The sequence below is a fragment of the Bombina bombina genome, chromosome 3 (assembly GCF_027579735.1).
Source record: "Bombina bombina isolate aBomBom1 chromosome 3, aBomBom1.pri, whole genome shotgun sequence".
Lineage (NCBI taxonomy): Eukaryota > Metazoa > Chordata > Amphibia > Anura > Bombinatoridae > Bombina > Bombina bombina.
The window spans coordinates 728,801,125-728,817,618 of NC_069501.1; the positions used below are offsets into that span (position 1 = coordinate 728,801,125).

At 40.5% G+C, this 16,494-nt stretch overlaps 1 long non-coding RNA gene across 3 annotated transcripts in view; it reads right to left on the reverse strand.

The window, feature by feature from the left end:
* LOC128653956 (uncharacterized) overlaps window positions 1-16,190 on the reverse strand; it is a 431,620-nt gene extending 415,430 nt beyond the window's left edge. For 2 of the 3 annotated variants that reach the window (XR_008401410.1, XR_008401408.1), the window contains exon 1: window positions 16,126-16,188. This is a non-coding gene — a long non-coding RNA (uncharacterized LOC128653956). Of the gene's footprint in view, window positions 1-16,125 lie in introns of all 3 variants that reach the window. The other variant, XR_008401409.1, reaches the window with a different exon arrangement.
* Between the last annotated feature and the right edge of the window lie 304 nt (window positions 16,191-16,494).

Below are 16,494 nucleotides of genomic sequence, written 5' to 3' on the forward strand. Positions count from 1 at the left end.
ATTGCATCAAGCGGAAGGAACCCGGCACTGACAAGCCGGCATCCAGAGGGGGCCCTGGGTAAAAGGGCCCCAACCCCACTTAGATTAACAGCCATGGAGCCTTGGCTGGCTCATTACCCGGACCAAGAAGCTGCTCAGCTGCTTAGGTCTGGGTTGCGGGAGGGGTTTAGGATCCCGGTGGGGGGAGATGTTGTGGGTTCCGTGGTTCACAGGAACCTTAAGTCGGCTTACGAATTCCCGGAAGTAGTGCGGGAAAAACTGAATAAAGAACTCGCATTGGGCAGGGTAGCTGGCCCATTCGGGGCCCGGCCACTGCCTGACTTAGTGGTGTCCCCTTTGGGGGTAGTCCCCAAGAAGGACACGGGCAAGTTTCGGCTTATTCACCACTTGTCGTTTCCAAAAGGGGGGTCGGTGAACGATGCCATCGACCCGGACATGAGCTCGGTCCACTACCAGTCATTTGACGATGCTCTGGGGATCGTCAGGGGTAAGGGAGCTGGGGCTCTAATGGCGAAACTGGACATTGAGTCAGCTTTTCGTCTGCTGCCCCTGCACCCGTCAGCATTCAGGAGATGGGTATGAAGGCGGATGGGGCTTTCTATGTGGACAAATGTCTTCCCATGGGATGCTCGCTATCATGCGCCTTGTTCGAGTGTTTTAGTTCCTTTCTACACTGGGTGGTGCAGAGGGCATCTGGGGGTGGGGCCATGGCCCACTACCTGGATGACTTCCTGCTGGTAGGTAGGGCGGATTTGGATGAATGCTCACGCATGATGGTCATCATGCAAGACATGATGGGTAGATTCGGGGTGCCTCTGGCAGAGGATAAGACACAGGGTCCCTGCCCGTGCCTTACATTCCTTGGTATCGAAATATATACTGAGGCTGCGGTTTGTAGGTTGCCACAGGACAAAGTCGACCGCCTGTTGCAGGTGGTTTTCTCTGTGCGCAGTGCGGACTCGATTTCACTTAAGGAACTGCAGTCCTTGTTGGGTCTCCTTAATTTCGCTGGCAGGGCTATACCCATGGGAAAGGTATTCAACAGGAGATTGGAGAGTCAACTACAAGGCCCGAAGGGGAGGGGTTCCCGGGTTAGGGTGTCCGCGGAGATGAGAGAAGATCTCTGGGTATGGGAGGAATTTCTAAAGAAATTCAACGGTGTCTGCATTTGGCAGGAGGGCCCTATGTCCAATCAATCGCTTCATCTATTTACTGATGCGACGGGTGGTTTTGGGTGTGGGGCTTATTTCAATGGCGAATGGAGCGCGGCTCCTTGGCCGGTGGATTGGGTTTCTGCTGGTTTAACCAGAAACCTAACGTTGTTGGAAATTTTCCCAATCATTGTGGCGGTCGAACTCTGGGGCCAGAGGCTGGCCAACCGGGCGGTGATTTTTTGGTCAGACAACATGAGCGTTGTCTTTGCCATAAACCAGCTATCTGCTTCTTCTCCCAGGGTGGTTACATACTTACGACACATGGTGTTGCGTTGTTTGCAGTTGAACGTGCGTTTCACGGCGCGACACGTGCTGGGTGTTAGAAACATCGTAGCAGATGCTCTGTCCAGATTTCAATGGGATCAGTTTAGGAGGGTGGCGCCAGGGGCCGCGAGAACCGGTCTAAATTGCCCTCCTTTTCTTTGGCAGATGGCGGGGGTTGGGAAAGTGTCCTCCCTCTGATAAGGGCGTCCTTGGCTTCCAAGACGTGGGGTGCATATGAGAAGCACTAGAGATCGTGGGTCTGCTTCGCCGGCCAACAGGGGTTTACCGTAAAGTCGGCTACACAGGTACAGGTGCTTGACTGGCTTGCGGGGTTACATAGTCAGGGAGTATCTAGGCTGTCTGCTCAGAGCAGGCTTACTGCCGTGGCGTTCTTCAATAAGGCGTTCGGTATTGCGGATTTTTCCCGGTCAATGAAGGGTTGGGGGCGGTTGTCCCCACGTGAAAAAGACCGCAAAGAACCAATTACACCTCTAAGACTGCGCAAACTGGTGGGTACGCTGCAGTCAGTGTGCTCATCCTTGTTCGAGGCGGCACTGTTTAGGGCGGCCTTCTCGTTTGCCCTGGCTGGGGCATTAAGGGTCGGCGAACTTGTGGCTGCGTCGAGGAGGGATACGTATGTTGGGATACAATGGGAGCATGTGCGGCCATCGGATGATGGGCTGCTGCTTCTAGTGCCTAGGTCCAAGACGGATCCAGAAGGCAAGGGAGCTTGGCTCGTGCTAGGAAAAAGCGAATTCCCTGAATGTTGCCCGGTTAGGAGTTTCAACGATTATTGCCAGCTTAGACCACAGGGTTTTCGTCAGTTATTCATTCATGAAGATGGGCCTGCGTTATCGTTGTTTCAATTTAAAAGGGTCCTGGCCAAGGCGGCGGCTGCTGCCGGGTTGGATCCATTGAGAATTGCGTCCCATTCCTTTAGGATCGGGGCTGCCACTACCGCGGCGACCAGTGGTGTTTGTGAATCAGATATCAAGAAATTAGGGCGTTGGAAGTCAGGTCGTTTTAAAGCATATATACGCCCTTTGGGGGGCGAACCCATGTAGGCTGGGTTTCGCAAGTTGATTAAAGGGGTCCTGATTTTGATGGTAGTTGTGGTTTGGGAAGCATCGGTAGGTCATGGTTTGCTCAGTTTTTGTATCCTATGTTTTCAAGCATGAATGCCCCCGCGAAACGGGTATGGATAGTGGGGCATTCCTTCGTGCACTGGGCGTCCATCAGGGCGTCGCAGCGGCCAGACGGGCAGCAATTGAGATTTGCGGCATCCAGAGCTAATGTGCGGTGGCTAGGGCGCAGGGGTTTAACTTGGGATGAGTTGCCCACCTTGCTCCAGGATGCACACAGGCGGTGGGGAAAGCCTCACATTATTGTGCTGCATTTGGGGGGAACGACATGGGGTCCGTTCCTGTTTTGGATTTGATTCGAAAGATGGCTTCTGACATACGCTGGATCTGTGCTTGGCTTCCTGAGGTACAGATTGGTTGGTCCAACGTAGTTGCACGACTGCGTTGGAGGTACATTGTAAATCAGAGGGCAGCGTATAACGTGAGGAAGAAGCTGAATAGGGAGATGGGGCGGTGGGTCACAGCGTTAGGTGGTTTTGCCATTAGGCATGACGAGTTGACGGCTGACAACAAGGCTCTCTGTCGCCCTGATGATGTTCACCTGACGGAGGTGGGCTTGGACATTTTTCTGGGGGATATTAGGAAAGTATTGTTACTGGTTGTTTGAATGTATATGTTTTAAAATTTATGGTTGTATTATTATAGAGTTAATATATATGGTAAGAGCTTGTCAGTTGTGGCGGCAAGAGGCGGTTGACTCTTGTGGCGGTCGGTCAGGGCCCAGAGAGCGGGCAGGGAGAGAGATGAGTGATGCCATGGGATGGGGGAGGTGACACTCACTAGGTGCCGACCTAGGGGTTCCTCCCCCCTAAAAATCTTAGGCAAATACCTCTTTCAGCTTACAACTCTCTCTCCCCGCCAATTGGGTGTGGCAATCGTGCCACACTGCACACACCGTGTAGGGCTCTGACCATCTGCTAGTAGGGGTTAATTTTAGCTAGTTCATTGCCGCCACCAGCGAAGAACTGTTACAGTTCTCCTATTTGAAGTACTTTGGTTGCCTAGTTGGCATATTTACATAGGCCTAGTTTTAAAGGCTTATGTGTTAATAAATGTGACCGTGACCGGTCTTTTGCCCATTTAACTGGTTGTCAAGTGTTTTTATTTCATGTAACTTATTGTTAAGTATAGTATTTCATTTAAGTCATGTGGGTACAGGAAAGATATAATTGGAGGTTTATCCCTTATGGAAGTGGAGGGCCCTCTACTGGGCCTGTAACAAAATTAAGGGATAACTGAGTTGAAGTCTGGAAGGTTCTAGATGTTACATTGTTGCAAGTAGGGGGGCGGGTGTTTCTGCTTACCTTTATAGGTCCTGACTGCAGTGAATCCAGCCCTCTTTTGTTCCTGGTTCCAGACTTCAAGGAAAAAAATTTCCCGCCCACCCGACCCTGGATGAAGATGTGGCGGCTTAGGGTAATGTTGAGGGCTCACCCTGGCGTGGGTAGGTTTAATTGAACTAGCTCATTAAGACCAGGGGGTAATTTAGTCTTCCACCCTCTTGGAGCGTGTTTTACGACTCGTACCGGGGGGGGTCGCCTTACTGGGCTGGTCGTATGTGCCCTAGCTGGCGGTCGGTCAGGGCACAGAGAGCGGGCAGGGAGAGAGATGAGTGATGCCATGGGATGGGGGAGGTGACACTCACTAGGTGCCGACCTAGGGGTTCCTCCCCCCTACGAATCTTAGGCAAATACCTCTTTCAGCTTACAGCTCTCTCTCCCCGCCAATTGGGTGTGGCAATCGTGCCACACTGCACACACCGTGTAGGGCTCTGACCGTCTGCTAGTAGGGGTTAATTTTAGCTAGTTCATTGCCGCCACCAGCGAAGAACTGTTACAGTTCTCCTATTTGAAGCACTTTGGTTGCCTAGTTGGCATATTTACATAGGCCTAGTTTTAAAGGCTTATGTGTTAATAAATGTGACCGTGACCGGTCTTTTGCCCATTTAACTGGTTGTCAAGTGTTTTTATTTCATGTAACTTATTGTTAAGTATAGTATTTCATTTAAGTCATGTGGGTACAGGAAAGACGTAATAGGAGGTTTATCCCTTATGTCCCTTGAAAGCTTTCCATGTGTCCTTATAAACAATTATTTAATTATTAATTACTAGCTTTTCTATCTTTAATTTATAACAATATTTATCATCCACTGTTTTAAGGGAACGGAAGGTCAAAATAGGAATCTACATGGGTGCATTACAATTTTAAATAGAAGCATTTTTTCAATATACTTCTATTAGCAAAAAATGTTTCTGGTAAAATGAATGACTGTTTTTCAGTGGCATATGGACATATGCTATGAGGTCCCATCTACCAGTATTAAAGCTCAGAAAGCTGCCGATTGTGTATTGTCTGTGAAGATTCAATTTGTCATATAAGCCACTACTGACTCTTTGAGAAGGTGTAGTGTTTGAACACTGGTGCACGGAACCCTCACAGCATATGTGCTTTGCCAATGAAAAATAGTAATAACTTACTAGAAGCATTTTTGCTAATGAAAGTTTAATGCAAAAATGCTTCTATCCCAAATTGCAATGTACCAACGTACATTATAATTTTGACATTTTTTCCCTTTAATATGTTCCATCAAAAAAATATTTAAAATTTTTGCTCATAGCCTTGCTACTTTTTCTATAGTGTCATAAAAGCTATTTTAATAAAAGCTAAGCTAATTATTCTCTAATAGCACATTTAAATATAATCAACAAATTTCCCACTTAGCACACAGTCATCTTTTTTTTGTAACGAAAACTGCTAGATATATTTTTAACATGAAACCTTTCTTCAATAGGGACAGTATCAAACTGTTTTCACTGCAACACTTTTCTTAACACAAGAGGCCTTCCTCGTCCGTTTAGAAAAGTATATTTTACTTCTCTATATATATATTTATAACTTCATGATCCCCCAAAACAATATATCCTAGTATATAAATATAAAAAGATATAGAGTAGAATGTGTTATTTTTGAAGAATGTATGATGCCACACAACATAAAAATGCTGTACTTAATAATACACTTGAAAAATAAGTTGGCTTGAAATACTTTTTCAATCCAACATCACCTTCTGTAAAAATCTTATTAGTTATTGGACTCCAGTTAACAAAGGTTGGACAGACATGTTTCCCTGCTTGTGTGTCAGGATTCGTGAATGCTTAGGGCTAGATTTATTAACGCCCTACGGCTGCAAGTTCTCACAAGAACTTGCTCGCCGTCATTTATCAAGCAGCGGTCACCAGACCGCTGCTTCCTTAGCCTCTTCGCCACCTCTAATGTGGCGAAATTCAATCTCCTCGGTCTAGTCAGGAGGAGATTGACAGCTCCTGCCCGCGCACAGCCAATCACGCGCTCATGTGCAATGCCGAATACCTGCGGGTATTTTTGCCCCGCCACAGGCAAGCTGAGGCGTACAGGGGCGCGTATATGCGCCCCTGTACGCCTCAGATTTAATAAATCTAGCCCTTAGTGTTCATAACCTATCTATCACTTTAACTGCAGTTCCTATCCTGCCTATTTAAGACTCCTCCTTCCAGTGTTCCATGCTGGATTATTGTAGAACTTAGCCACAGAAGCTTGAATCTCTACTTATGTGCAGGTCTACTTAAAGTACTTCCCAGGTACCTTCAAGTTTCGGGTGCAAGTTTCTCTGAAGCACCGGTTTACTTCAGCCTAACTCCGCTGCCTCCTTATCCTCGGCAACTGTCTGTGTTATCGTTGATCCTCCTGATGTCATCAGCTGCAGCCACAGATTCAGTTCGCCTCTCTCCTGCTCCACTACACTGGGATTGCAGCTCTAGCCATTCAGCGTCACTCCTTCAAGCAGAGCAGTCGCTTGTTAGACCAACTCAGCCCATACAGGTCATATAAATAAGTTAACTGTGATATTTGGAAACTAATGTGCTTCATACTTGCTTTCCCGATGTGCCTTGTTATGATTCCAACCACACCTGATATTTGAACTGTCTTTCCGCCAGTTATTTCATACTGTTCTATGCTACTAGGAACTACTCTGATAGATAACCTATTTCCTATGTTACAGCTCTTACATACTGCTAATTCTGCGATATACTCCTTGAGGAAAATGTGTGATTCTTTAGTGATAATAATTCAGAGTATCTGTACATAGAGCTTATTGGATCAACTTATTGATTAACGTTCTATTACTCAAAGCCACCTCTGTATCTAAATCACTTACACCGGTGTGTACAACTGATATATTGCTAGTGGCTATATAAAGACAGAGAGGTAACTTTCACTATAGTGCATAGTTGTTACCTCTTCTGTCACAAAACTCCAATTCATAGACATCTATTTAGGTGTGTACATTATTTTCAGATCATAGTTCGTACCACTATCTAATTAATATTAGATGTGACATTTTGCAATGCTCAATAAATCATGAGCAGGAGCCGTCAATCATCCCGATCGGATCAGGTGGGGATAATTTCACACTTTAGGTGGTGGAGACGTTAAGCAACAGCAACAGTGGTCTTAAGACCTGCTGCTACTTATCTAGAGTTTCAGGTGAGTCTGAAATACCGGAACCCCTCTTTAGCAGCTTGATAAATGGGGGACCATTGTCTCAACAACAAGGTTTTACATTTTTTTTATTTTTTTTTATTGAGGATTAAGCAATACAGCAGGTGTCACAACGCAGGTGACTAATAAATGTACATATATGTAAACAATATATTGTTGTAATGACATAGTAAATATAGCTGTTGATGGGAATACAGATCATTTAAATCAGGCATATCAAGCATGAATAAAATATCTACATCATAAACCTCATTTTTAAATATTTTGAATAAGAATTTAAACCTCATTTTTAAATAGTGTGAACAGACTGTAAACACAGGGGCAAACTAGTACTTCAATACTATCAATTAACTTAACTTTCTAGGGACTTCATAAAGTCAGTTTAGGAATCATCTCCTATAAGGATTTCAATTTTCACATAGAGGAAGATGAGAAGAGCCAATATTGAACAGATGAACAAAGAGAAATCAGAATAAAACACTAAAGACCAGCTATTCAGTTCAGACAATTTAATGGGTGTCTTATAGGTTTGAACCGAGTGTATCAGTATTAATCGGGTGAGGTTTTAACTACTTTATCAGGTATGGTGAACCGCAGGATCACCAAAAGGAGAAGTGTATCCAAATACGAAACTGACTTCTCCAGTCCCCGTAGAAGGGGATAACACAAATAGAATTTGTGTCTAAGAAGGGGGGGGGGCGGAGTCTAGTAATATAGAAACATACTAGGAGAGAGAAAATTAACAACTAACCTAATTAAGTAAGCTGATGGGAGCTCAGGCAGAAACAATTAAGGACTATCAGTTTTGTTCTTGGGAAAATATATACATACATAGTAGGCTTAATTTATAAATGTGTAGATAAGTTTGAAATTGCGTAGCATACCTACTTTTAATAACTAAATAAAAACTGTTCAGTAAAAATATAAACTGTATAACTGCAGAAACGATAATGCATCCTAGTGAAATCTTAAAGAGGTCTTATGTTAATATTATCTATAGATGTGGATAATTATGTGTAGCCGCTAATCCATGGGAGCTGTGTATTGATATAAAAGATGGCATAGCAAGATAACTATATGGAATTTAAGTTCCCGTATTGGAACGGTTAGTATTAAACTGGGTAAGTAAATCTTGGGTATCGGGCTCACGTGCATAGTGTAGGACTAGGAGCTAGGGTAGTTAGGATAGAGTAGCCATATATTAATATAGATGTAAGCCGGGTCAGCTTAACCTTAACACTCAGATAGAAGGGGCAATAAAGCATATTAAAATATACATGTATGGTAAGTAGCAATATACTTGTAAGATATAAATACAAAGGCATAATAGTATTATCTAGTGTTATGGGGTTACTGGTCTTCCTGATTATCAAAGGGATAGAGAACTTGAAAACTATCACCAGACCATATAGTTATTATTAAACAGGCTAACACTGCACATTCCAGAACTAGTATAGTAGACTCTAGTATCAACATTATGCTATGTATTGTAGAGTTAAATAGGTGTACAAATCAGAAGTGGTATCTAATCCCTATATGAGCGTCCCTAAACCCATAGCTGGTGAATCATACATGGCAATTATAATATCTAAAAAAAAATTGGTATCAGCAGAGGTCTATAGACTCCCAGTGACCTATGCCATGAGTAAACCCTGTTTAAAATGTCTCCAAATATAAACACTGGTATCCACTCAAAACTGATGGTAGAATAAAAGGTGATCTCTAATAGAGAGTGGTACCAGTTACATGAGAGTTATACTGTGCGGTATTCATTTGTAATATGCATAACCTAAAATTAAACAGGTTGGTGTGTTTAGACAGGCTATGTAACAGAGATCGTGGTTGAGAAAAATAACTAACAAACAGACAACTGAGATCAAAATAAAAGTCCCAAACTGACTGGGGAGAGAAACATATCCGACATTGCAGTCATCATAAAAATCTCCCAGAGCCAATAGGTATTCACTGAAGCTTAGTCCGCTGTAGAGAAATATGGTAATAAGAACAAATGCTTTAACACAAGCTACTAGGTGCATATATAGAAATATATGTTGTGATCAGAGAACGGAGTGCCAAAAAACAAAATGTATCATAAGCAAAAGGATATCATGTCATGTACCCTGAGAAACAGTTTAGGCTGCCGTGAATGTGTTTAACAACTGTCCTTTAGCCAATGCCTGTAGCCGATGTGACTCCAGTTCCTGATAGCTGCATTGGCATGAAGGAGCTATAGAGCCAGGTAGAAAGGCTCCACTCAACGCCTCCGTGAAGCGAGGTTGGGGGATCGCAAACCACTGTCCATCCATGTGGCGGAAGGCTTAAGTCAGCCCCGGGAATAAGCCTGTGTGATGCCGCTCCCACCGGATCATCCAGGTATGCGTACCGTTCCGTATCTGTGACTGTCTTAGAAACCGACATAGTAAGTCTAGGACCCGGAGCTCTCAGGTTGTCTAGAATTTTCTCACCAGCTGGGGCATGAAGATGTCTGCGTACTCCTATCGGAGGAGCGGCTGCTTTCAGGGGAACAGGGTTTTCCAGCACATGTAGAGACTGCGAGTGTATAGCTATAGTGGTTCCTGATATGGCGCCGCCATCTTGCCTGTCATGTGGGATGGAAAACTGTTCACTGAGCTGGGTGAGTAACGAGTTCATTTCTGAGAAGTGATCCTCTAGGATCCCACATACACGATCCTCGAACCTGTGCAGTGCCGCCTCCAAATCCATTTAGCGGGTATTAAGAGAGGGATTCTTCAATAATGTTAGGAGGAATTATATCCACACTGCCTCATTAGTTGATTTAGGCCCGAACAGCGATGCCACAGAGAAAGCTCCGGAATCCACAGATTAAAGATTCGTTCTTTGAAGGGTCAGCAGACGTGGTTACCCTTAACCTCTGAGGAGTTTAACAGGTTAGGTCATTAGGGATTTGTGTATTTGTCCACTTTTAATCAATTGTAGCAGAGGAGCTCTATGAACCCACGTCTGCTCTCCTTGCTAGCTAGCTCCGCCCATCCCAAGGTTTTACATTTTTTTAATATATTTAAGGTTATTAATGTGTAGTTTTGCAGGGTACTTTCATTATTTATTTTTGCAATTTTCCTGTAATTTATCTCTGAAAAGTGAGGTCTGAACATTGCTCTCAAAGATGCTAGGGTTTATCCCACAACATTTGACTTACTTATTGGAGTTACACTCTTTTAGCTTGCTCATGCTGAGGTAGATTACAAGTCTAGAGCGTCAGATAGTGCAAGGTGCAATTTTTATATTGCAACCCTGTGCTTAGAAAGAATTTTAATTTGGTCATAATTTTTTTAGAGTGCAGCATACTTTTAAGTCATAGCACAGGAGGTGCTATTATCCCTTAAATTACAAGTGGTGGTTAGATTTCACTACTATAAACAGCAGAACTCTGTCTCTAAGCCTTGGCTCTCTGGGCCTTGTTTTATAAGTGGCCTTGGTTACAAGTGGCAACTGAGTTATAACTGGAGTTGCAGCCACAATGCTTTCATCCAGAATAATCTGCTAACATCATGAAGCATGAACAAAGCAATTGCTCTAACTCTTCCCCATCTTATCTCCCTACAGGTATGCAATTCATCTACTTTCACCACTATCCAGGCTGCATTTCCATTTCCCTTAAAACCATTTATTTTGGTATGCAATTCTTTTACCATGATCCAGGCTACATTTCTATGTCACTTTAAACAGTTTTATTTTGGTAAGCAATTCATCTGCTTTCACCACAATCCAGGCTGTTTTTCTATGTCCCTTTAAACTGTTTAATTTTGGTATGCATTTGTCTGCTTTCACCATGATCCAGGCTGCATTTCCATGCCCCTTCACTCACACAGTACTAGCTTTTTATTTTTAACCTTTCATTTCCACTTACACATTTTACATGCATTTGATATGCATATATTAAATAACACTTTTCTTCAGGTCTCCAAGACGCATCATTTACCACTTATTATTATTATACTTTATTTATGAAGCACCAACAAATTCCACAGTGCTGTCCATGGATACAAATGATAAAAGTACAACAATGATACAATATTGTAAGAGACAAGACAAAATGTATCAAACAAATACAGGAGGAATTGAGGGTCCTATTTCTGTCTGAACTTACAATCTAGAAAAGTAGGAGGGGGAGAAACTGGAGGTGAGGACTGCAAGGCTGAGAATAATTTTAGTATAGAGTTAAATGAGGGCAATTATTAGGTAAGTAAAACTTATTTGTTTATCAGTTGGGTGGTAAGTTTCCTCAAACAAAAATGCCTTTAGGGAGAGTTTAAAGGAAGACAGATTAGGGGAAAGTCTGAGATTGTGAGGAAGTGTGTTCCAGTGGGTTGATGCTGCAAGATGATAGAAGATGCAAAGAGCAGGTCAATGTTGGACCTCAGGGGGTGGGCTGGAGTGTATTTGTTGATTAGTGAGAAAATGTAGTTGGGAGCGATGTTGGTAAGGGGCTTTTGTAGGTCATGGTGTAAATTTTGAATTTAATTCTGCTGTGAATGGGGAACCAGTGAAGTGACTCACAGAGAGGTGAAGCAGAAGCAGAGCGGTGGGAAAGGTGGAGAGAGGAAGGCCAGTTATTAGGTTATTTCAGTTGTTAAGTCAGAAAATTACAAGGGAGTGGTTTAGTTGCTTAGCGGTGTCAGAGCTCAGAAATGGCAGGATGAAGAGAGCAATTGGATGTGGGGCATGAAGGATTATAATCAAGTGTAACTCCAAGGCAGCAGACTTGGGTTAAGGGGGATATAGTGATGCCACTGATAGTGATAGAAAAGTCAGAAATTGGAGAACAGCTAGAAGGGGGATTAGAAGGACATGTTAACCTTTAGGTGGCAAAATACCATCCAAAAAGAAATGCAAGATAAGTAGTTGCTGACATGAGAATGGACAGAGGGAGAGAGAGCCAGGGTGGAGAGTTAGATCTAGTTGTCATCAGCATAGAGGTGATATTTGAAGCCATAGTTGTTGATAAGTTTACCGAGTGAATACATATAAATAGAGAAGAGTAGAGGACCCATGACAGAGTCATGACATACTCCAACCAACAGAGGCAATAAAGAGGAGGAGTTGCCAGCAAATGACACAGAAAAGGACCTGTTAGAAGGTTAAGAGGGGATCCAAGAGACAGCAGTATCACAGAAACCAAGAAAGATCCAGAGAGTGGCAGAGGCGGTAACCGGAGTTGGAGATGGAAGATTGCAGGCTTGTGTTAGGATGTTCCTTTGAATAGTATGCATTTTGTTTAGAAAGTAGCCTGCCAGATCTTAAGTATTAATGGCAGATGAACGGGTTGGTGCAGGTGGGTAGAGGGGATAGAAGAAAGTAGAGGTTTCATTTAGGCTTCGAAGGTAGAGTAGATATAAGAGAAGAGAAGTAGGTTTGTTTGCTAAGCGTAGGGTAGATGTGTATGAATAAAGAATGAACATATCAGGCGAGATTATGAGTGGCACACTAACAGTTATGTGTGATCGAAAAGGAGTTTATCGCAGCTGTCTGTGCATATCGGGTGTAGTTCTCATATAACAAGTTGAAAGTAAAGGCGATCACTTGAGTGTAATTTTAGATAAAGCGTGTTGGATAGTGCGACTTCAGAGCTCGGTTTAACTGTTTAGCAAAATCAAAAATGTTCACAAAACACATGAAAAATGCATTACAAAGCACAGTTACATTCATAATAATACTATCTAATAAAAATCATTCAAAACAATATTGCAAAAAAAGTTATAAGGGCTCAAAGATATGGGGTCTCAGGTGTTAGGAAAAAAAGTAATGAAAAGAGCTTTAACATAAAGACACACATATATATATATATATATATATATAAATATTAACAAAAATGTATATACTACCACAATTAAAGTAGAATCTTTTATATTCCTATAAAAATCCTCCTCAGTTGTCTCATTATTAGTCCCAAAAAGGGTACTTGTAATCCATCATAGGGGAAATATGTCACATATTCTATATCTTCCATAAACAAATGGCTCAAAAGGGGAGACAGCTAAAGTATGAATATGTACACACTATTACACACTATGAAACATATGTCTTCAATATAGGTAGAAAAGTCTAGACTGAAAATATAAAACATAACTTTTATTAAGAAAATGAAATAAAAAATAATAAAACATCCATAAAACATAAGTATGAAATTTTACACCTAAGGGGGGAACAGCAGATGAAAATCCAAGGGTATACAGCCATATTCAATTTGTTAAACCAATCCATACTCACAGAAATACCAAATAGGTTTTGCTTCACTAATTAACGCAACTGGGGAGCAGATCCCTATGAAGTTAATGCTATGGTTACAGAAACCTGCAAAGGGGGAGATAGAATGGCCTTAGAACTAGGGATAAGAGAGAAGCAAGCAAACTATAAAGAAGCAGTAAAAATCGATACTTATTTTAGCAATAGTAGTCCCATAATGGTATGGCTGTAACCCCAGGATTGTGCCTCACATCTGACAGGCATTTTACGCATGCAAATTTGTCAAAGGCGATACCAGCCCATGTCTTCTAAGCCTTTAAATACAATATTTTAACCAATCAGATTTTACAAAAAGATGTCACACCTTAAATAATGCCAATAAGGATCTTTCAAATACATGTAACTCACATCTTAAATGCTAGCAAATGCGCCATATTCTAAATTGTAATCCCACGCCTTCAGTTGCATCTAACTAGACGCCTCTAATATTAGCAAATAAATTAAAAGCTACTCCCATATTATGACGCTTAAGTTGTTTACATCTTGATAGTACATGTGCCGGGATCTAAATAGTAATCCCACGTCCTTGATTGAATCTAAATAGACGCCTCCAATGCTAACCAATTAATCAAATGCTACGCCCCTATTGTGATGCCTATGTTGTTTACATCTTGAAGCATTGTTGCCCTATTAGTAAAACAAAATTACCCATCACCATATTTTGCACAGTATATTCACATATCAATCACTATACACAACTAAGTTTCTAAGATTACACTCACACATTGAATAACTAACACATAGCTCATCTCCTAATACAAACACATTCAAAACAGCCTCCAATGTTAACCAATAAACCAGCTGCATGCTTCTATTATGACACTATCAATTTTTACACATTTAAAACCTATTAGTCAATCAAAAATATTCACCACCATGTTCGAATAATATATTTCCACATCAATCGATGTATATATCAAATTGTACATGAATAAACTCACATATTTCACCACTCACACCTAGCTCATCTCAAATTTAGCTTGTTAGCATCTTCACAAAAATAACATTACTACATAACATATCTCAATGGTGTTAAAGATAACATACCCAATGTACTTGATGTGGATAATCAATTATGCACCAATACTTGTTGATACAAGGGACATAAAACAAGTTAGGATAGAGACAAAATATAATAATATGTACTTTAATTACTATAGCTGCAAATTTATACTGCAGCTTTAACTCCACCCACATATTACCGTCTATGGCTGTATCTATATCTATTGTTGTTTTGGTAGATTGCAAAAATGCATAGGAATTATCTGCTGGTGCATGCCTAGAAGCTGTGAACTCAGTTGGAATGCAATGCCTGCGTCTAAACACTGATGGGGGGGGGGGGGGGTGTTTGAAAATTATTTTAAAATACTTGCCAGCATTTTTTTAAACATTTTTTATGCAAACTATTTTTAATAAATTAGCCCTTTTAGGATATGCTCAGATCTCAACCTGTTTTATGTCCCTTTAAATAAACAAACAGATTATATAATCATATACTCATATAATATAAATCTGCTTACAGTATTTAGATATTACTATAATACTATGTTGTTCATAAAAAATAAACTATAAACTATCTGCTCATTTAGTCCATTAGGTGTCAAAGAGTTTAACAAGAAAATCCAACGACTTTCCATTTGCAAAAGTATTTTTTCAGTATTACAACATTTTCTAAATCTAGCCAGTTTTTTCCAATACCCAACATTTAAGTTCAGGTCTAGGTTGGTCTTACTACACTTAATTTTTTGCCATATTCTCTATCATTGTTGACATTCCTAATGTTAGATAAATGTTCACCTAATCCAATTCTTAGTTCTCTTGTTGACATTCCTACATAGAACATTTTACATGTACATTGTATACAATAAATAACATCCTGCATTTATTTTACACCCTTTGGGAAGATATCCATCTTAGTGATGTTTGAAATATATCCACAGAAAGAGCATGATCTACAAGTATATGTTCCTTTCAATGTACACTTATATTGTTGTTTGGTTACTATTCTCCTAACGTGACTTCTCGCTAGTTTATCACATAATGTATGTGCTATATGCCAGCTTAATTGGATTCTAACTCCAAAATTCCTAGCCAGAGTCTCATTGCTTTTGAGAACATAGGAATGTTTATTCAGTATATTAGCTGTAGTCTGACACTGTTTATTGAATGTGCTCACATTTATAGTTTGTTTTCTCGATTTGGGAATAAATATCTAAATATGCATATGTATGTGTTTGTGTATATATATATATATATATATATATATATATATATATATATATATATAGTATATATATAGCATATATATATAGTATATATATAGTATATATATATATATATATATATATACACATATATGTGTGTACATATGTATTTATTGTATTTATGTGTATATATGTTTTACAGACATATAGATGAAAACATGTATTTATTTATTTATGCAATATTCATATTTAATAAAGTGTTTAACGGTGTATGTACTGTAAATATTTCACATTCCAATGTTCTGCACATAGTAGAAAAATGTTCTAAGTGTTTCTAAATAAATATTCCTTTGTATATCTGTATATATCTTTACCAATATATATTCATTTACATACATATATATATATATATATATATATATATATATATATATATATATATATATATATATATAATTTCAGGTATTAAGCACTCACTGGTCTTCAGCCGTCTTGATGCAAAATAATTTATTAATGTGACGATTTGGGACACAAAAAGACAGTTCCTTCCTCTGACAAACAACTGTGCAAAATGGCAAACTTTTAAAGGCAAGTGAAACCCTCCTCTTATTCTCAGCCAATCACGGCTGTCTGTGTGTCAAGACAGTAGAAACAAAGCTTCTGATTGGATAACCGTGTGTTAATCATTAAACATAGTTCTATGTGTTACTGAATATACATAGAAAATAAACCAAAGTGTAAGTGTAAATTTATAGTCTCATGGCCTGCAGGGAATTACATGCTCCTGGAAATAAAAGCCATCTAAACATTTAAATATCGCCATGGTCATAGTTAGCCCTGTTATAG